The sequence below is a fragment of the Xiphophorus maculatus genome, chromosome 8 (genome assembly GCF_002775205.1).
Source record: "Xiphophorus maculatus strain JP 163 A chromosome 8, X_maculatus-5.0-male, whole genome shotgun sequence".
Classification (NCBI taxonomy): Eukaryota; Metazoa; Chordata; class Actinopteri; order Cyprinodontiformes; family Poeciliidae; genus Xiphophorus; species Xiphophorus maculatus.
Window position 1 is genome coordinate 5,831,706 of NC_036450.1, and position 23,769 is coordinate 5,855,474.

Sequence of the window (23,769 nt, forward strand, 5' to 3'; positions counted from 1 at the left end):
CTTACCAATTTAGATTGGACATATCTTATATGAGGTTTCCAACAGATCTTGTTTTGAATCAGTACTCCCAAAAACCTAATTTCAGTCACTCTCTCCACAATTATATTATCAATTTGTATTATTAAATCACTCTTCTCTTTACACTTACCGAACAACATAAGCTTTGTTTTATCTAAATTTAGTTACAATTTGTTAATATTAAACCACTCCTTCAGTTTACATAAGTCTTGATTCATTTCAAACAACATCTTTCTTAAATCTTCACCCGTGCCAAAGATGGTTGAGTCATCAGCAAATAGTACAAAGTTAAATCTCTTAGATACCTTACATATGTCATTTATATACAAAATAAACAATTTTGGCCCCAATACCGAGCCCTGAGGGACACCACAAACAATATCCAAGCATGAGGATTGGAAATTACCCAACTGCACAAATTGTTGCCTATTGCTGAGATAATTTTTCATCCAGTGCAACACTACTCCTCTTAGACCATAACACTCAAGTTTTCTGAGTAGTATATCATGACCAATTGTGTCAAATGCTTTTTTCAAATCAATAAATACCCCAACAGCATGTTTCTTTTTATCTAAAGCACTGGTCACCTCTTCCATTAAATGCAGAACTGCCATTGCTGTGGATCTTTGTGACCTAAATCCATACTGACTTTCAGTCAGTAGATGATGTTTACTAAGAAAACTTTCTAGTCTGACAACAAATGTTTTTTCCACAATTTTAGAAAATTGTGGAAGTAATGAAACAGGCCTATAATTTGTGAAATCATGTCTATTCCCCGATTTATATAGTGGGATTACTTTTGCAATTTTCATTTATTTTGGAAATATTCCTGTTTGAAATGACAGATTACAGATATATGTTAGCGGTTTAATAATTTCCACAATCACCTTCTTAATTATTATCATGTCGATGCCGTCATAATCAGTTGACCTTTTATTTTCACATTTATTTACTATATAATTTCGTTTTCCTCCACTGCTGTAATAAACATGGAATCTGGATTTCTCACTAATGCATCATTTGATATTTCATGTCCTGTGGGCTGCGGTATTTCCTCAGCCAACTTTGGGCCCACACTCACAAAGTATTTGTTAAAATTGTGAACTATCTCTTCCATATTATTTAAATGTTTATCTTCATTGTTTGTGAAGTTTTGTGGATAACTGACATGTTTAATATTTTTTCTAATAACCTTGTTTAAAATATTCCAAATACCTTTAATATTATTTTTATTTCTGTCCAACTGTTTACTATAGTAATCTTGTTTTGCTTTTCTTAAAACAACAGTCAGTTTGTTCTTGTATTTCTTATATTTATTTTCTGCCACAGTTGATCTATGCCTTATAAAATCTCTGTATAGCTTATTCTTTTTTTTACAGGCATTTTGCAATCCCTTTGTGATCCATGGATGATCAAAATATTTATTTTCAGAAGGAAACTCTACAATCGGACAATTTTTGTCATATAATAATTTGAAAATATTCAGAAAATTATCATATGCTTCATCCACGTCATTTCCTTTTAGTACTGACTCCCAAGTTTGTTTAGATAAATCTTCTTTAAATGCATTTATAGTTTTTTCCGTCCTTAATCTTTTATTGATTGGATTATTTTTAGTCATTACTTTCTTGTGGCAGATATCACAAACAACAAAAACAGGTAAATGATCACTGATGTCATGAACTAACAATCCACTTATGGTGTTTATTAAATTTGTAAATATGTTATCTATTAATGTAGCTCTATTAGCTGTGATTCTGCTAGGTCTCGTAATTTGAGGGAAAAGACTCAGACTACATGTGGTATTAATAAACTCTTCCGTCAATTTGTGATTGTTGACATTTAGCAGATCAATATTAAAGTCCCCACAAATAAAATAGTTCTTTGAATTTATAGCTGTATATGTTTTCTCAAACCATTCTATGAAGAGGTTCATGTTAGAACCAGGAGCCCTATATATACAGCTAACAATTATATTTTTATTTTTTTCCATATATATTTCAACTGTTAAATATTCAAAATGATCTTTAACCACATTAGTCATGTTTTCAATTAACTTATATCTGAAATTGTTGTCCACATATACAGCTACTCCTCCACCAATCTTTCCTTCTCTATTAATATAACTAAATTCATAACCCTCTAATTCAAAATCGGCTCCCTTATTCGAAGTAAGCCAGGTTTCTGAGATAGTAATGACACTAAAAGACTGTTTAAATTGATTTAAACAATCCTTGATGTGGTTAAAGTTCGCATATAAACTTCTACTGTTGAAATGTATTATGGAGAATTTATTGTCTGTACTAACTGTAATATTATATTGTTGAGTCGAGTAGTAGCAACAGTTATTCCCATTATTATAGAAAAAGTTGTTTTCTGGGTCCAAGTCCTTTTCCTTATCCTGACTTTTATATTCAGTATAGTCAAAAGTTTTCAGTTCAGGGTAGTCTACTTTAGTTCGAGGTGCTAATGTTGTATCCATAGCTGATGAGGACAACATGTTGTTTAACTGAGACATGGTGATTGAGTGTCATATGCAATCATCTAAGATCCCAGATATAACATAAAACATTCAATTGTACTTATCCAGGTCAGCGATGTCTCGAACAACCAGAACCTTTGCCTCCTCTGGAGTTCCATTAAGTTTAACGAAAACCTTACAATTTGTTGTCCATGTTGCTTGAATCTTTCCTTGTTTTCTCAGAAACCGAGCCTTTCTGGCGATATCAGCATTCTTCTTGGTCAGGTGCTCATTAATAAATACGTCAGATCCTTTCAGCAATCTGCCTTGTTTTAACAGAGCAAACTTGTATTTCCTCTTTGTGAATCTCATGATAATGGCAGGTTTATCATCTTTTCCTCTTCTCGGAAGCGGGTGGCATGCTTCCACAGTGTCACAGTCCACCTGTATCCCCTTGGTCCGGAGGAAAGAAGTCACCTGTTTCTCTGTGGAGTCAAGCCCTTCTACCGATGGTTCACAGTACTAGTTGCAGCCACAGCGCTGGCATACGAACTGGGCTTAACTCTAAGTCCCGTGATGATCACATAATTTATCTTACTGTACTGTTCCAATTCGGCCACTCGGTTCTCCAATGCAGCGATTTGTTTATTCTTTTCCTCATTAGAAAGTCTCAACGACTTCACTTCTTTCACTAAGTCCGAAATGTTGTTTTGGTGCAGCCGTATAGCTGTCACTTCCTCCGAGAGAAAATCCAAGGATTTCTTGATATCATCCAGATCCTCTGAAGCTGGAGTCTTTCTGGGTCCCATTTTCTTTCAATTTCACTTTTTTTCTCTTTTTTATTTAATTATTATTTTTTTACTTATTTATTCTCCAATGAAAATTCCTCGCCACTGCTTACGAGTTACCTTCCAGATTTCCACTGCCTACCGGCTTCCAGATTAGCTTACAGTTAGCTCCCACCGCTTACAGGCTAGCTTCGGATCGCTCTTTATGAATGCCTTTCATTCAGCCCAGCAGGATAAAGTAGAGTTTCGACGTCTTGATAAGGAGAGTTGGCGTATTCTCAGAAGTTGCTTTGTCGCTTCAGTCCCAGTACAGCTAACAGCAACAGAGACGAGTACGTCTTCGTGATCATTTCATGATCACTTTCCACCAAGTTGATCATGGCAGGTGTCTCATTGTGTTCCGTTCCACGGTTCGGCTGGCTCACAAACCGTCTGCCCCCAGTAGGGTTTGATTTACCGTCGAAGAAAGTGGGGAAAACGCCTCTTCTCCCGGATCAGCTCTCTCTCCGCATGGGCAGCGTCCAGCCCAGCTGCTGTCCTGCTGTTGGTCGTACGATTAATCGATTTATCGTGTATCGCGACAGGCCTATCAGTGATTGAGAAAACATGATCAACATCTCAATGAAATCTGATGAATGAAAGGAAAAAATCAGAGAAACAACATCTTGATATTCAGTGTGAAGCTTTGACTGGAAACAAACAGAAAAACATGAGGATCCTGGAATAATCCTGGAATAATGCCAGCTTCCATATTTAAAGGACTGGAAGAAGAAAAAGTTTCCAAGGACTCAATCAGAATTGTTTCACCAAGAAATAGATTGTAGAGACTGAACTATCTGTTCAACAGTGAGAGAGTTTCTCTGACAGGAGGAAAATCTTTAGACTCTTTAGACTCAACTCAGCACAGAAACACTGAGGAACCATGAAAACAGAACCCAAATCCAGGAATCAGAGGTTCAGTAAATGTGGTGTTGAAGGTGTGGAGGAGGATCAGTGAGTCAAAGGAAACTCTGTAGAAAGACAGAATGCCAGCAGGACAGTCCACATACACTGCTACTCTGTTAGAGACAGAGGAGGAGGAGAGACGAGTTTCTATGTTATTGTACCAGACAGAGTAACCATCATCATCAGAGCAGTTCAGACTCCAGGAATGATCATTATATCCAAACAAACAGTCTTCACTGTTTCCTTTCCTCCTGATTCTTCTGTAACTCACTGATATATAAACTCCTCCTCTCCACTTGACCTCCCAGTAACAGCGACCAGTCAGACCAGTTCTACACAGCAGCTGATACCAGAAATCAAATCTGTCTGGATGATCAGGATATGACTGAAGCTCCTTCACACATGTCACCTTCCTGTTGTCTTCAGACAGTTTGAGTTTTCTGTTCACTGTGTTTGTGTCGATGGTGAGTTGACAGGAATCTGATGGAGAGAACAAACACAATCCAGCTGCAGTTATTGATCATTTATTGACACTTTGATGATGACTCCTGAATGAGTGATGTGACAGTTTGAAGATGGTTAAATGTGAGCTGCTTTGTTGTCATGAATCAGATGAAAAACACACTTACACTTCCTCACACCTGGTGTCAAGAATGGGACTCCAGCAGGCTCCACCCTGAAAGGAGGAGGGGGGTCAGACCATCAGTCTCTTTCAGCAGCAAACATGGACATTACATGTCTCTCAGACACACATTGTCCTCCACTGAGACAGGAACAGTCCAACATTTGGATTGCAAACTGCAGTGGATGTAGGAAGGACAGTTGGTGCTGCTGCAGCACAACTCATTTCTCCAAACACAGGAAAAGCTCCAACAGAGAGGAGAAAGGAAATCCCTCAGTAACAACCTGAAGAAACTCACTGAAGCCTAAAAGGACATCAGGAAACTAAGGAAACATTTCTGGAAGCTCAACCTGATTTAATAATCAGCATTAAAATACAATCAATCTAAACTCTGACACAACACCTGGATACCTGTTCCATCCACACTCCCACACACAGATGAAGGAATGAAACACTAAACAGCCCTGCTGCTGAAAACCTGCTGTGGCCTCACTGTAATATCCAGAAATACAAACATTAAAAAGGAGAAGCTGCATCACATTCAACAAAGAGTTCAACAAGAATCAAAGATTTGATCTCTGAGCTCAGACTCACAAACCAGGGAGAGGCTTCCATCATCACACACCTCTGACAAACACCTCCAACCTTTCAGCACTTCCTCTACCAACCAACACCACCAGGTGGCGCTGCTGCACACATTTACAATGAGACCAAGAAGAAGAAGCAGCATCCTGAATCCAGCAGCTGCAGTGATGGCTTGTGAAAGTGTCCAAGGAGCATCTGGAACCAGAACCAGCAGATCCAACAGTCCAGAGAGTCTTTGTTTGCATCTTTCCTCTCAGGTTTCCAAGCTGCTCTGAGAGGGAAATGACATCATCACTCTAGTGATGATGTCACGCTCTGATGTCACTGATCAGGAGCTGCTGGACTTGTACATTTCCAGCATGGAGGACAGAGAAGATCTCAGCTCTGATGAGGAGCTGGCCTGCCTTCAAACTGATTCAGGGTCAAAGAAATATTTCCAGATGAAGTCAGACTAAAATGTTGGATTGTCCTGCTGTTGCAATCAGAGGCCAAGAAGAAGCTTCAAGTTCTTCTCCTGTTCAGCTCTACGTTCCTGTCAGAGACTTCAGCTCCTCATGAGGAGAACAACTAAAGCCTGGAACAGACTGACACTAACATCCTGACATCTCATCCCTGAACAAAGCTTTGCAGCATCAAGGTGACTCTTAGCGCCATATATGGACAGATTTCCTCTAAAGGGGGCGGAGCCTGGATTGGAGGAACCAGCAGCAGCTTCCAGGAACAAACCTTGGGAACCTCTGGAGGAGAACATGGAGATGAGATTCCTGCTTTAATCAGTGGATTCATTGATAGAAAACATGACGACTGAAATATCTGAGAGCTGCAGCTCCATTTTCTACAGATCTGCTGGAACATCAGATAGAAATGAAGAATTTCATCATTTCACATCAAATCTGTTCATCTTCCACAGATACAACTGAATTATTGACCTGAACTGGTTCTAAAGGTCTGGATGGTAAAAACATCCATTGTTTTTATGTCTCATTAGTTTCCAGAAAGAGTTGAAATGTTTCAGAAGCTTTTATCCAGCAGCTCAGTAAAGATCTCTCCTCTTTCCAACCTGATTTAGTCCATGAAGCAGAACATCTCTGCTGCTGCAGCAACAGGAGGAAACTTCTCCAGCTCTCAACTTCTACACTCTGACTGCTTGGAAACAGATCAGGGAGGAACAGCCTTTTCTCCTCCTGCCTCCTCCTGACTCTAGCGCCACCTACTAGCTGTTCACCAGAGGTGGAGAAAGAACTCAAACAATGTACTGAAGTAAAAGTACAAATAAACAGACAAAAATGTTCTCTAGTAAAAGAACCACATTAACATTTTTACTTGAGTAAATATTGAAAAATATGTTTAATATCTGCTGAAGTTGTTTTAAAACCTGACAAACGAGCCTCATGGGAACCAATATTCTAATTTATTGAATATGACTGTAAATGTAAATATGAGATGGAGATTATTCACATTAATTCAGTAACCAGGATGTGGAGGAGTTTAACGTTACTGGGACATTCATGGCAGGAGACGCTGCGCTCCATGCGCCCCGACCGCAGTAATCAATGTTACTGCCAGTTCAGCTGCTTACAATTATTTAATTGTTTTATTTATTGCAGTCGATTTAAACTAGAAGCTTGGTAAGATTACATAAAACTTCTCTAACCTAAATCAGTTTAACACCCAAAACTCAGACAGCGTTTAGCAGCTTAACTTTCCTCCATATGTTTTTCAGATTTGATGGTGAATTTTTGAAAGCTAGCAGTTCATGATATCAGGGAGGCAAAGGCGGCACCAGAATCATTGATTACTTTCAAACTAACCAACAAATCAAAAAGCGCAAAGCGACTTGGATGTAACTTGTAACGCAACGCTTTATAGAAATGTAGTGAAGTAGAAAGTACAGATACTGTAAAATGTAGTGGAGTAAAAGTTCCCACCATTAAATCTACTTACGTACAGAAACATGAAAAATGTCCTTAAGTTCAGTAACAAAGTTCTTGTCCCAACAACCAGGATCAGGTGAAGGACCTCTGCAGTCCCATGATGCTTCCTCTCCCTCTTCTAAACCATCTGATGGGCTGATATCATCCCTCTACTTTATCAATAAAATGTTTTTCTGTCTCTTATTACGATTCCATTATTTATCCTAAATGTGAAGTCAGAGCTGTGGATCTGGAATCTGATTGGTCGGATGGATATTTCCCTGGTTTTCCAACATGAAGGGTCTCTGCCTTTTTCCAAGACGTTGGGAATTTTTCCCAAACTTTATTGAACAATCCCAAAAGCTTTCCCAACTACTGAAAACCTAAACACATTAGTCTTTTCTTGGATCTGTCTAAAAGGTCTTATTATTGTTTTTTAATTTCTACCACAGTCAACAGAGCACAATTCTACTTTTTCACCATCATTCACTGCAATTCTTCATTTCCTCTGGAAAACAAGGGATTTCCATTCTCTCCTGATTCCTTTCATTCTGTGGATCATTTTCCAGATGTCGCCCCCTGGTGGAGATCAAACTACTAAATGGATGAAACTGTTAAAATTCTCACTTTCTTTCTTTGCCTCATGAATAGTTTTCTTCACTTTTTATGTAATTTATATTTTATTAAATCCTGAAAGTTGTGAGTTTTGTTTAAAATCTAAAGTTCTTTATTTTTCTCTCCCATAACTTTTAAACATCCATCTGACCAACATGGAGTTACTTTTCTTCTCATCGTTGCTTCTTGGGGCTGATTGGTCTGGAGCTCCATCAAATATTGTTTTAAAGTCCTTTCTGCCATCAGTAGATCATCATGGAAATCTAACTGAACTTCTTTTATTAATTTAGTCAGAGTCCCTATTAAACTATTAAACCCATCCCACTCTTTAATTTTCCTTGTGAGCCGTTCTTAGTCTGGAGAATATTCCAGAAAACTGGGTAATGATCTCTGCCTCCAGATGAGGCGTCTAAATATTTAATTATCAAATTAAACATTCAGCTTCAAACTAAATGTTTCCCAGCAGACTGACTAAAGATATTTCTCCCTCTTCCTCCTCTATCAGACCTTCTCTGCTCCTGCAGCAGGTTCCTCCATACCTGAGAGCTTCCAGTCTCCAGTGTGGATCCTTCAGTCCAGCCGACAGCAGCTTCACTCCTGAGTCTCCTGGATGATTGTAGCTCAGGTCCAACTCTTTCAGATGGGAGGGGTTGGAGGTCAGAGCTGAGGCCAGAGAAGCACAGCCTTCCTCTGAGACCAAACAGCCTGATAAGCTGCAGACACACAATTCATCACATGATGAGAATATGAGAACATTGAGGTAGAACCCAAGGTCTGAAGTGATCATTTTCACAAGTGTAAAAACATCAATAAATTAACTTGTCAATAAGATGAAATCATAATAAAACTCTAATTCTGTTACATGACTACAAAAAAATCAACATTTGTCACTTATAGAACAGATCAGAATAGAAACATCCTTCATTTTTCCACAGCAGGAAGTTCAGGTTTACCAGCAACAAGTTTAAGGTAAATGGAAAAATAAAACATTGAAGAAAAGGTAAAAATAAAAAATAATAGGAGGATGTAGAGTAAGGACACATTTATAATAGAGGGATAATAATGCTGTACATTTAATAAAAACATCATAATCAGTTTGAAAAAATGTGCAGCTGAGTAGAGCAATTTATAATCATATGTAAGAGTCTTTTGGAAGCAGTTCTGGTTAGAAAGTCTAACAACTCCTGGGAGGAAGGATCTGCAATAATGCTCTTTTTTTCTTACAAAGCTGGATTGCAAGAGTCTTTGTTGCTCTGATCGTTTCACTGGCCTGGTGGAGCAGATTTATTTCTATAGATAGGTTTACAGTTGATGCATTTAAAACCAGGAGAGTGGACCAATCACACAGCTGGTGCCTCTACATGTTGCCTCGTGCTGCCACTGCTTGATCTCTGAAGCCTGGATCACCTGCACCTCTTTTCACTCAAACTGGACACAGGCTGACCTGTTTGGACATGGGCGTAAATCCCAGGTGGGTCGGGGGGTCCGGACTCCCGTAATCTTGGAATTGTCCCCCCAAATAAATCATGAAAGAAACCTTTGTATTTAAACAATATCAATATAAAAATGCAATAGAAACAAAGAACAAAGTAAATCTGCCATTCATCTAAGAAAAGAACAAGAATTAATTTTAAGGAACCCCCCCCCCCCACCATTCTTAGAACAATGGTTCAGTCCAAAATGTAGGAGGAGCGACAGCAGCTGAACGGCACAGGCTCCGTTAGAGCCGCTGAAGTGAGGAGCTAGCTGTTAGCTGTGGCTCTGCAGCACAAACAAAAACCTAAGCTGCAGGCACACAATTCATCACATGATGAGAACATTGAGGTAGAACCCAAGGTCTGAACTTATCGCTGGGGGATGGATGGATGGATGGATGGATGGATGGATGGATATGCAACATGTGGAATAAATAAGAAAGCCAAGCAACTGCTGGGATCAGTAATAATGTTTCTTTTTGCTCCTAAGATGCAGCAATTTGTCAAGTGCCCAGAGTTACCTGAGAGTTTCCAGGTTGCAGTTTGGACTCTTCAGTCCAGCAGAGAGAAGCTTCACTCCTGAATCCTGCAGGTTGTTGTTACTCAGGTCCAGTTCTCTGAGACTGGAGGACTGGGAGCTGAGAACTGAGGACAGAGCTTCACAGCTTCTCTCTGGGAGGTTACAGACACTCAGTCTGAGGAGACAGGGAGAAAAATATGTTATTAAACAATCCTTCAAAATGTGTCTTTTTTTACAGTCAACAATGTTCCTCTTTACTGATTTAAGGGACTGTTTTATATATAATTATGTTGCCTTTTGTTGTGAACTGGTTCAGTCTATAGATGGGCCTCCAGCCATGAAGGACTGAACTAAAGGCAACAAGGAGGCTGGCAAGAGAAATATTAAATTCCTCTATGAACTAAATTAATCCCATGTCAGTTTTAACAGAAAGAGTCCAATGAAGCCTGAGAATTGCTCAATAATAGAATAGAATTCATCTTTATTGTCATTGCACTGTCACAAGTACAAGCAACGAGATGTAGTTTGCATCTATCCAGAAGTGCTCTACGAGATATAAATATTTATTTACAGATGCACAAGACTATGTATGTATGGACTATAAGGGGTTATAGCAAGGAGATATAGATATTGTGTATAAATATAAATATGGGAGCTATATGCACAGATTATACAGAATATACAAGAATGTTAGGGAATGAATAAAAAATAAAAGGTTTGTATAAAAAAATCCTTTTTTATTTGAGAAAAAAACTTACAACAAAACTAATGTGGGAAAAAATAGAAACAAATAGAAACAATTTTGCTCCTAAAACAATCCAAAAACAATCACTAGCCAAACATTAAATACAGGGAAATTTAACCCAGTATTTAAATGAAAGAGTTCTGAAAATACCCCACCAACCTGACACTAAATGTTACTAAACACATGGAAAACACACTTTCAGAAGTCACCACAATTAAAACTGCATTCATAAATATCACAACATTGAACGGCCCTCCAAATATGTTTTAAACATTTTGTTGGAATAGGATGGGCCACCAATATGTTACGATCCTCATGTCATCACACAGAACTCACAAAATACAAAGTCCAGACCAGATGATGTTTTTAACAAAGAGGTTTTATTAAACCCAAGTCTGGACACAAAGTGGTTCTGGCAGTCTTGGTAAAATAAAAGAGTGAGAGAACGAACAAATAAGGCAGCAGTTGGCCGTCGGATTCAGGCCGCTGTGGGGCTCATACTGATTCTAATCTAACGTTCATAATAGTTATCTCTTCTTTCATTTCTAATTATTATTATTTCTACTGATATAATTAAATTCAAATTAAAAAACAGCTTATTGATCCCAAAAGGAAATAAAATCTTGTGACTCAAATTAATTAAAATTCTTCAAAAGGTTATTTTAGATATTAATGACTGTTTAGCTTAAAAGATCTCTTGTGGTCTGTATAACAGTGAATTTCAAGAAGGTTCTGACTTTATATTATATATATTCTAGATAAATTCCTCTACTTGTTTCTCTGAATATAGATGATTATTTTAACATGTTGCTCATCCTCTTCCTGTTACTGAAACATTTCCACTTATTCTAGAATCTATAATTGCTCTCAGCCATATCTCTTCAATGCCAATAATATCTGTTAATGTAATTTATCTGAACAGTCTAACTTCCTGTCCATTAGCCAATTTAAAAGAAATGTAAAAAGTTACAATAGTTAAAGTTATACCATATAACAGCCCGGATGTTATAATTATTGAGTTTGTTAGGAGCAGTTCTTGTTAGAAAGTCTAACAACTGCAGGATGAAGGATCTGCAATAATGCTCATTTGTGCACCTAGGATGCAGCAATCTGTCATCTATCCAGAGCTCCACTATCAATGGAAGCGGCGCTGCCTTTCTAAATACCTCTCTTCTTGGTCCTTTCAGCCTGGAGTAAATGAAAACCAGCAACGTTTATGTGTAGAGATTTGTTAGCCACATGTTAGTGATAGGATGCCAGTTGTTGCACATCCTGTTGATGGTATTCACTGAGTTCCTGAGGGTAACCCATTCTTTCACAATTGTTTGTGAAAATAGGCTGCATGTCTAGAGGCCATGGAAGTTATTGGAGCATCTGATTCTGATCATTTGGATGGGGGGTCAAATACGTTTGACAGTATAATGTATCTCTGCTAGGCAGTGATGTCAGTAACGCGTTACTTACTTCGGACCACTTTTTTCAGTAGCGAGTAATCTAACGCGTTGCTATTTCATATCCAGTAGTCAGACTACAGTTATGTATCGAAATCACTTTGCCTTACTGTGTGTTACTATTTTCTTTTGGAATTTAATTTTATTTCCTCTACGCGTCTTGTCAAGTCATTGCCGTGTTTATGCGACAGTATCAGCAGCGACAGAAATGTAAACAATGGAGGGAAGAGGGAGACGCGCATTTTGTTGGTAGAAAAACAGGAACTATTTTGAGTTTCTGTCACCAAGTCCGATTATTATAAGCGGCTGTGGCCTTTTATTTTTAAAGTCGCTTGCAAATTTATTGAGTCGCGGGTTGCGCTTTTTGGGCTCGTTTTTTAACGTGAAGTTACTCATTTGGGCTTGGAAATAAGCAGACATAAACCCCAGAATGTGTCCGACCTCTAATTAGTTTTAGTCAGGCTCTCCCTGTCCATCATTTCCTGGATGATCCGTCCCACTGTGTCTTTGTTAATGTCAAGTTAATATATTACCTGTCAATCATGTTGAGCTATCCAGAACATTGGAAACATCGAGACTAATCTGAACAGCGCAATAAACGTGAAAACAGCCACGAATGAACGAGTCCGTAAAGTTGTGCAACTAAACGCCATTATAATTATTAATAATAAGATAAGTGTCACAAATCTTTGCAGGAGCCATCTGAGTTGTGGAGCTGCAGGAGGAGCTCTGTGCTCTGACACCAAACTCAGGGCCGTAATGCACAACCTGGAGGCTGGTGGGGTGGAGGGGGGTTAAAATCCTTCGTAGAGTTTTCCAGACAATAGTGGACCACACAAAAACATGCACAAATTACTAAAGTTTTTTTTGTACTGTAACCATTAAAAAATCTCCCCTTCAGTTCAACCTTATAAGTGGAGACACGTTGTTGATGTTACCATTATAAAATAGCTTACAATTAAGTATTGGTAAAGATCAATGTAATTTTCACAGCATTGTTGTTAGCAGCTGCTGAAAGTAACTAAAAAAGTTACTTTTAATGTAACTTAGTTACTTTGCAAATCAAGTAATCAGTACTCTAACTGAGTTACTTTTTCAAGGAGTAATCAGTAATCCGATTAAAGTTATGTTTTCAAAGTAACTATGCCATCACTGCTGCTAGGAGCTAGTAGACAGAAATCCGGTTTCACCAGGATTGAGAACATTTTACCTGAGAGTTTCCAGGTTGCAGTTTGGACTCTTCAGTCCAGCAGAGAGAAGCTTCACTCCTGAATCCTGCAGGTTGTTGTTACTCAGGTCCAGTTCTCTGAGACTGGAGGACTGGGAGCTGAGAACTGAGGACAGAGCTTCACAGCTTCTCTCTGAGAGGTTACAGTCACTCAGTCTGAGGAGACAGAGAGAAAAATCTGTTATTAATCACTTCTTAAAAAATAGTATTTTTCTATGTTTTTCTTGGACAGAGAAGGAACTATCTTATTTTACACATATTTACGTTGCCTTTTGTTGTGAAATGGTTCATTCTATAGTTAGTCATCCAGCCTTAAAGGACTGAACTACAGGCAACAAGGAGGCTAGAAATAGAATTATAAAATTCCACAATTAGCTAAATTAGTACAATTTAAATTTTAACATAAAGAGGAGAAGTTTTGCTGCTTTTATATGTAATATTAATGTTCAGCTGCTGAAGTAAGTCTCTGTCTCCTTTACACATCCCCCCCAGTGAGACAATTTGAAGAGATAATTCACCAATATATAAACTGAAACATCAATCCATCCATTTTCTTACACCCTTGTCCCTGATGGGGTCGGGAGGGTTGCTGGTCTCCAGCTAATGTTCCAGGCAAGAGGCGGGGTCACCCTGGACAGGTCGCCAGCCTGTCACAGGGCAACACAGAGACACACAGGACAAACAAACATTCACACACACACCTAGGGAGAATTTGGAGAGACCAATTAACCTAACAGTCATGTTTTTGGACTGTGGGAGGAAGCTGGAGAACCCGGAAAGAACCCACACATGCACAGGGAGAACATGCAAACTCCGTGCAGAAAGACCCCGGGCCGGGAATCGAACCCAGGACCTTCTTGCTGCAAGACAACAGTGCTACCAACTGCACCACTGTGCAGCAATAAATGGAAACACTAATATATATATTTACCTCATCATTAGCATATTTCTATAAAAAATAACTGCCTAAACAATCAGCGACCTTACAGAGCTTTGTTGGAGGCTCCGAAATTCGGGCACTGGAATCCGCCTTCAGTTCATATTAAAATTATTATTTTACAGTACAGTAGTTATTTGTACAACAAAAATGTTTACACAGTACTTTTTATTTGTTAAACAAATGCTCGGGCCTGTAAAATGGTTTTGATCTTTGGTTTCAATGTATGATGGAGTATTTCATTGTATAATAATTGTAAAAAAATTAAGGTTACTTCTTCGCGGATTTCGCATATCACGGGTTGTTTTTGGAACGTAATCCCTGAGAAAAACAAGGGTTCACTGCATAACACTATGTCCAGCTGCTGAAGGAAGTCTATTTCTTTTTTGTTCAACCCCCCAATGGGACACTTTGAGGAGACAATGCACCAATATGTAAACTGAAACATGAATATTTACCTCATAATTAGCAGATTTCTATCAAAAAATGCAGTAACAATTTGTGACCTTACAGAGCTTTGTTGGAGGCTTTAACCACTGGCAGCAGCCTCAGAAAAACCTCCTCTGAAGCAGAGTATTTCTTCAGCTCAAACACATCCAGATCTTTTCCTGATGACACTAAGATGAAACCCAGAGCTGACCACTGAGCAGGAGACAGTTTATCTGTGGAGAGACTTCCTGAACTCAGAGACTGTTGGATCTCCTCCACTAGAGAACGATCATTCAGTTCATTCAGACAGTGGAACAGATTGATGCTTTTCTCTGCAGACACATTCTCATTGATCTTCTCCTTGATGTACTGAACTGTTTTCTGATTGGTCTGTGAGCTACTTCCTGTCTCTGTCAGCAGACCTTTTAAGAGTCTCTCATTGGTCTGCAGTGAAAGTCCCAGGAGGAAGCGGAGGAACAAGTCCAGGTGTCCATTTGGACTCTGTAAGGCCTGGTCAACAGCTCTCTGATGGAGAGATTTTAGTTTAAGTTTATTAAATAATGAAGATTTCTTAGGTGTTTGTTTTTCTCCCATCAAGATGACACCAGAGTTGATGAAGGTCAGATGAACATGAAGAGCAGCCAGAAACTCCTGAACACTCAGATGGACGAAGCAGAACACCTTGTCCTGGTACAGACCTCTCTCCTCTTTAAAGATCTGTGTGAACACTCCTGAGTACACTGAGGCTGCTCTGATATCGATGCCACACTCTGTCAGGTCTGATTCATAGAAGATCAGGTTTCCTTTCTGCAGCTGATCAAAAGCCAGTTTTCCCAGAGACTCAATCATCTTCCTGCTCTCTGGACTCCAGTGTGGATCTGTTTCTGCTCCTCCATCATACTTGACCTTCTTCACTTTGGTCTGAACCACCAGGAAGTGGATGTACATCTCCGTCAGGGTTCTGGGCAGCTCTCCTCCCTCTCTGGTCTCCAACACATCCTCCAGAACTGTAGCAGTGATCCAGCAGAAGACTGGGATGTGGCACATGATGTGGAGGCTTCGTGATGTCTTCATGTGGGAGATGATCCTGCTGGCCTGCTGCATATCTCTGCATCTCTTCCTGAAGTACTCCTCCTTCTCTGGGTCATTGAAACCTCTGACCTCTGTTACCATGCCAACACACTGAGGAGGGATCTGATTGGCTGCTGCAGGTCGTGTGGTTATCCAGAGGAGAGCAGAGGGAAGCAGTTTCCCCCTGATGAGGTTTGTCAGCAGAACATCCACTGAGGTGGACTCTGTAGCATCAGTCAGGATCTCCTTGTTGTGGAAGTCCAGTGGAAGTCGACTCTCATCCAGACCATCAAAGATGAACAGAACCTGGAAGTGTTCAAAGCTGCAGATTTCTTTGGTTTCACTAAAGAAATGATGAACAAGTTCCACCAAGCTGAACTTTTTCTCTTTCAGCACATTCAGCTCTCTGAACGTGAATGGAAATATGAACTGGATGTTCTGGTGGGCCTTGTCTTCAGCCCAGTCCAGAGTGAACTTCTGTGTTAAGACTGTTTTCCCAATGCCAGCCACTCCCTTTGTCATCACTGTTCTGATTGGTTTATCTTTTCCAGGTGGGACTTTAAAGATGTCTTCTTGTCTGATTGTTGTTTCTGGTCTGTGTGGTTTCCTGGATGCTGTTTCAATCTGTCTGACCTCATGTTCATCATTAACCTCTCCAGTCTCTCCCTCTGTGATGTAGAGCTCTGTGTAGATCTGGTTCAGAAGGTTTGTACTTCCTGCTTTAGCAATCCCCTCAAACACAGACTGGAACTTCTTCTTCAGACCAGATTTAAGTTGATGTTGACAAACTGCAGCAAGACGTTCTAAAATAAGACAAAAAAATCAAATCAAGAACTAAATAAAATCATATTCTCAAGATGTTTTGCATAAATGTGATTCCATCTCTTCAAATTTCAGTAAATGTGTGATTTATCCATCAGGTTAAACCTTTGTAGAAATCCTCTTACTGCTCTCCAGACGGTCAGCCAGCTTCTCCTGCTTCATCCTCCGCAGGAAGTTTAGTGTGATCTTCATCACTGCCTCTCTGCTGGTCCTCCTCGGTTCTTCATCCTCACCTTCCAACATCTCATCATCATCTCTCTGACTCTCTGAGCATTCTGGGTCATCTGGACTCAGAATCTTATGGATCTTCTTCAGTTCGTTCTTCAGAAAAGTGACAATGTTGTCCTCCAGCGTCTGGAATAGAATAATAGATGAAGGAAACATCAGACTGAAATCATGGAGCCAAACACCAGATGGATGTTTGACAGACTGACAGTCCTCTGGTCTACAAAGTGCAGCATGGAGATGACTGTGAACAGAACGCTTGGAAAAGTTGTTGTTCTTATACAGACCATAAATATGGAGTCCAGCTGTGTTTGATGCTGCTGAGCAGACGGACTACTGGGAACCTCTGAGCTCTGCTGGTCCACTCTGTGGAGGAACCAGGAACAATTAGGAAGTCAGGAAATATTCATCCAGCAGTATTCAGAAATGAAATCACCAAGAGTTTCAAATTAAATGTACTTGAAGCAGGAAAAACAGAGCATCATATGAACAAAATGGAGTGAAGTTAAAAAGAGGCAGATGAACTACAAGGATGAAGAGCAGTAACACCAAAATCACCTAGAAGACATTTTAAAAGGTTGATGCTGAACTTGGACTTCAAAAAGTCCAAACTGTCATTAGATCTGATGCTGGTGGAGACAGTTTCCCAGAGCTTGGGGACAGTGGAAGTGAAGTCTCTGTCCACACAGGTCTTCAGGACAGTGTGGGACAATCAGAAGGTAAAGGTCCATGATGTGATATCTGGATATGAGAAGTGAACCAGGTGAACTAAGTAGCTGTAAAGATTTATTGTTCCTGCTGATCCCACTAAGATCCAGCAGAACCTCTGATGGTCCACATCAGCTCAGTTTGCTTGAGTTCCAGCAGATCTCACCAACCACATCATGAAGCTTTCTTTCCCTGCTGAACTGCTCTTACAATGCACACAGGAACCAAGTCCTGATGGACCAGACTGGCTTTATCAGGTATTTCCCAGTGGAAATGTGTTCCACTGTTAGTCTGACATGGAGCCAGGAAGCAACAGAACATCATCATCAACATCCCAGAGATAAAGATATGAAGGTGTTTTCAGGAGAACAGAGCAGCTGATTTCTGTAGATAATGGATCAAAACTCTCTGTAAATATAACTGGAAACATCTGAGTTCTTACTGGTTCAGTTTCCATAGTTACAGCAATTAGAAAAAGCTCACCTCTCTGATGATGGAGGTTCAGGAGATTTAAATTGAATGGGATGATCCATTGAACCGTCGCTCTTAAACGACACACAGCTGGGTTCTGATTCTTCTTGTGTGAAAATCTGATGGATTCTGGTAAAAAAAGAAACTCATTTAAATCTTTCCTTTGAGTTTTGCTTTGAAGATATTTTTAATGTGGTTCATTGTAAAATAAAGAGCTGTGAGACACAACAGAACCAGACAGATCATCAACTCGATGTTCTAAATGATTCCTATCAGAACCGCTCCAATCCTCCAACATGTTCCTGATCATTGATCCTCCTGAATAATGCCCAGCCTTCTTTAAAGAGCAGAAAGATTTGTTTCTGAGACCAACATGTTGGTTTGAAATGACTGAGAGAAGTTTGGTGATTTTAGTGTTGAGCTCTGACATGGAGAAGAACCAGGAATCATTTCCACTCTGACCATCCAAGGAGGATCTGATGGAGCTTCAATCAGAACTGAATGTTAAGTTAGAGAACATGTTGTTCTGAATGCGATTCACTGGAGACATTATTTAGTTTTACTGTAGAAATGTTTGATAATACACCGTGTTGGATGATGTTTGAATCTCAGAGATGCAACTAGAATCATAAAATTAATTCATAGAAACTTTTTCTTTCAGCATTAATCTGTGTTTAATCAGACTTAGAGACTAATCCAAATATAAACTTAGAAATTAAATTTACTTCTGCCTTTGTGTTTCTGTGTTAATATTAATATTTGGTTAAATAAATGAATCTGTTTCATTTGGGAAAATTAAGTTGATGAAAATGCATTTAAATGTTTGTGGGTCAAAGGTCATATCAACATGATAGTTTCTGTGTCTTGATTGAAAAGTGAGTTCATTATGGGTCATTTTTGTCCCAGTTATTCATCAGCAGTAATCGGGTGATTCTCTGAATTCGGTACATTTTGGCATCTCAGATTATTTAAAAATATGCCACAATAAATTGTGTTTTTGATCATTGCATCTATTGAAGGACTCTTTAAAACTCCAGGAAAATATGTCTCCCCACCTTATCCATGAAATCCCAAACAGTATTAAGAATTTCTTTGTTACTTAGGTTGCTTTAAATTCAACCCCATAACAGGACAATTTCATTCCTCTATGAGTAAAACTCTAACATAATTAAACTAATTCTTCCAGTTCCTTTTAGATGACCTGTCCCTTGATATTAATGTATATCTCATTTGATTTTGAATCATAATAATTAGACTGATAAGTAGAATATGGCAACTTGATGAAAAAGCTTTTTTATAAATCATAAAAATATACTTTAAAATAAACATTCAATCAGGCTTTTTTTGTTTTTGAATCATTCTTTAAACTTTGCATACAGTCCAACAAATATTAGTCTAATATTTGCTGTTATTACATAAAAAAATCATAACAATGTATCAAGTAACGGTTGAACCCATTGTAACAGTTGACCAGACTGTAACGGGGTTGAAGATTTTTACTAAAAGTTGCCATAAGTCCACATTAGCTAGGTTATGGAGCAACATATGATATGATGAAAACAAGAATTAATATGTTTCAAAGACCATTCTTTACTTTTTCCCAAACAACAATAATTATCATTTACATGCCTAAAGGTGTTGAAAGGTTGAGCTTGACAATGACGATGTTTGGATAAAAAATAATAAAATATCAGTAAGAAACTATATTAACACTTGTTGTTGCGCACCCCCCCCCCCCCCCCTTCTTTCTCTACTCTCTACTTCCTCTTCTGAGAGGGGAGATGTGCTACCAGCTCTCCTTCTAACGGGTTAATTGAGTTTCCTAAATCTGCTGGGATTTACCCTGTCCAGAACTGAAGTAAACTCTGTTTAAGCTGGTTTCGAGAAACGATTCGCCTGGTTTCTGACGGCCTACATCCAGGTGTCCCACCCTTCTTCCCCCTGTGAATTAGCCAGACTGAGCAGCCTGCAGCCTACTAGTTTCACAGAGCACACCTGTTAACGGTCGCTCGTTCTCTATTTTACAACTTGCATTTGTTATTGAACCAGGTAGGTTTTAGTGACTCGGCGAGTCCCAAGGATGATGTTTTACATTTGGGCTACCAGCAACCTATAAAACATTTTCCACTTTTTCCTCTCCAGAATCAAACATCAGAGCTATTTATTTTACAACCATCAAAGAACTTTAAGGTGACTCATTAACTGAATGTCCACAACATCTTTTAGATTTTCTTTATGCTAAATATTTTATTAGTAAGGCATTTTTGCAAGGGTCAGTACAGCTTAATTCAGTAGCAGAAATAATCAAATAAGTAAAATCAATCATCTAGTCTATCTTTCCCTACTGCTGACACTGAGAACTAAAAAAGGGAACCTTTGAGAGAGACGGACGGAGTTTGGCGTTTCGAACCCCAGACCTGGCCTGATGATGAAGAAGGTGCTGCAGCAGGAGGAGGAAGTTGATCAACGAAGGCAGGGATCTCTGTAGGTCTGATGAGCTTCTTCTCCGCATGGATGGTGAGGTCACACAGGACTTGCAGGAAGGAAGGCACCAGTTCCTCTTCTTTGCCTTTGTCTTCATCTTTGTCTTTGGGGTCTGAACCCAGCCGATGAGAGAAGTGCGATTTGAAGCCACAGGTTGTGGGCCTGACCGGTTGGTCCCCCTGCGCAGGACAGTCTTCGGCTCTGTGGCCCCGGCTCTTCTTCAGCTGCAGAGTTCTTTGTCCATCTCGATCTTGGCTCGAAGCTGCCTGGAGGATCCAACCAAAGGTTCCTCTTTTGCACCCACCTTTTATAGGGTTTATCCACCTTTTGGTGCGTTTGCATTGGCTAGCACTGATGCTGTGCTTGTTTCATTGGCTGACTGCTTAGACAGATGATCTCATATCCATCACTGTCTTAGAGACATTATGTCCTGATGCCTGTGCTGATGTCTCAGGGTTGATCAACCTCCTGTGTCCATTGCCTGCACGACCTTTTCTCTGAAACATTTACGTTGTTCAACAACCTGATTCCAAATAAGGCGTTGATCATCTCTGCTCTCCTGTTAATTCCCCCTTTTCCCTTAACCTTTCACCTTTCACCTACCATCTACCTCCAACATATCAGTGATGTTTAATTGCAGTTACACCTTTTACACCATTTCAAGTTCAATGTCAAAATCACATTTATAACTTCTTTAGCTTCTCTGATTTAGCATTCATTTATAATTTTATAACCATAACTTATTAATTATCCTTATTATAATCTTAATGTGAGTTATTACATATGTTTTCTGAAAAGAAACTAAGAATAATCCATGATTCTAATTATTTGATACCAAAGTTACAGTTACTTGTTTTTCTTGTAAGTGTTCTCACAAATGTAACTGTAAGTATTATTACAAGTAAACCAATATTAATATAGGTATTTTACTTTGAATCTTATCAAATTACTCAAAATGTTTAGATTTCATTCTTTAAAACTTTCATGCTTTAAAATAAGGAATAGTCTCAGCTATTTTTATAAATCTGCCGGCTGGAAACTTACTTCCTCTTTTTCCAGGAAACCTGATTTTCCTGTTTCATGACTCTCTCTGACTGACTATGATTTCTGATGATTAGATAGAAAATAGTAGAATTAAAGCAAAGTTTGCATGAGACAAAAACAACACACACAACCAGATTTATTTTATTGACACTTAAGTCTACTGCTGGGCCTTGATGTCACTTGAGTGATTCATTTTAAAGATAACTTTATTTATTATTACTGTTAAACTAAAATCTCCAGCATGGGGAAGTGGGATGAGCTCGGGTTTTCTTGACACACTTAAATCTCTTTACAGTGTGAGTGGGAAAAAACTTAAGTGATGTCACTTCCAGGGTGATGAGGAAATTGGACTGAACCATTATTTATAAAAAGGAGGGATTGGTCTGCTGTTACAGGGTTAAACAAAACTGGATGGACATGATTAAAAAGTGCTATTTTATAAATAATTCATATATTTTTCTCATATTAATTTTATTTGGATTAAAGTATACCTTAAATGTTTAAAATGGTACAAATAAGTTGCAGTTACTGGTTAGTTTCATTTGTTTTATATTCAGTGAAAAATTAACATTGGTCAGTGGGGACATGCTCATTTGGCTGACCTCTACGCTTCAACAACCCATCAAATCTTTCAAAACATAATTATTAAAATATATTTGCATGTTATGTTACCAAGACACATGGATATTTCCATTACTTGATTTTTGTCAAAAAATGTGGGTTGCATTATATGAAAATATAGAGAACTGACAGCAAAATTAGATTTTCATCAGTTAATCAATGGTCCCTCTCGTATCACCAAAAACAGTCAAACCTTAATAGATTAAACGTTTTCAAACAAACCTGGTCGAATCATAAAAACCTATAACTTAGTGTGCGGCTTATCCGACCACAATATCACTCTCATTGGAAGAAAATTACCTTGAAGTCGTTTTGTCAGTCATTATAATACACAGAAACAGATTGTAATACAAATTCCAAGAAAGGATGGACCCAAATTTGAGGCCGAATTAGCAAGAGTTAATTGTGATGACGTCCTAAACCAGCATCAGGTAAATGATTGCTGTAATACATATATTCTCAATGTTTGTAATACTATGAATAAGTTTTTAAAAACTCAAATGAAGGGACGAAGAAAAATACAGCTACCTTGGGTATCGGATGACATTCGGCAGTTAATGAAAAAGAGAGACTATGACCTAAAATTGTTTTTTAAATTCAAAAGGACCAAAGATTGGCTGTTTTTAAAAAGTTTGAGGAACAGAGTAGTTAAAGAAATGTACAAATCTACAAAATGTTATAAGTCTGTCACATGACAGGAGCTGCGTCTGCAGGCAGCCAGCTGAGCCGGCGCCATTTTTGAAGGAGGACATGCGGCAAAGGTCGTCGGGACCGGGAGTCAAACCCGCGACGTTTGCGAGTCTAAGGCCTCCAAATGTGGGGCATGCTAACCCCCTGCACCACCACAGCACGCCCCTGCTTGAAAATGTTAAACAATCACTTGATAGGGGACAAATCACTGGTGCAGTTTTCCTGGACTTGAAGAGGCTTTTGATACGGTGAACCACAACTTACTGATCTCAAGGCTTTCATCATTTAATTTCTCAGAACGATCATTGTCTTGGTTTCAATCATATTTGAAATATCGTGAACAGTGTGTTGTCATCAATAATAGTAAATCTGTCTTCTGTAAAATAGTAACAGGGATTCCACAAGGAACTATCTTAGGTCCAGTCCTTTTTAGTCTGTATGTCAACAGTCTTCCTGATATTTGTCCTGAAGTTAACTTGCAAATGTTTGCTGATGACACTATTGTTTATACATCAGACAAGAACAGTATTGTAATCAGTGAAAAACTTCACAACAGCCTGCAGAGATTATCATTATGGCTAAATGATTCTTGATTAACTCTCAATACAAAGAAAACAAAATGTATTTGCATTTCAATCAAGAAAACATCATTACAGTCCTTGAATATTCAGATCAATGGGGACCCTATTGAGCAAGAATCACAAGAAAAATATTTAGGGATAATTCTGGATGCTCAGTTAAATGTTAGGAGCCATGTTGACAAAATCAGCAAAACTGTTAGATCAAATATAAACTGTTTTAAAATTATTAGAAATTGTTTAACTCTTCACTGTGCAGAGATGTTTTCTTAACTCAATGATCCTCACATTTTTCCTATGGAGCTGCTGTCTGGTCTCAGACT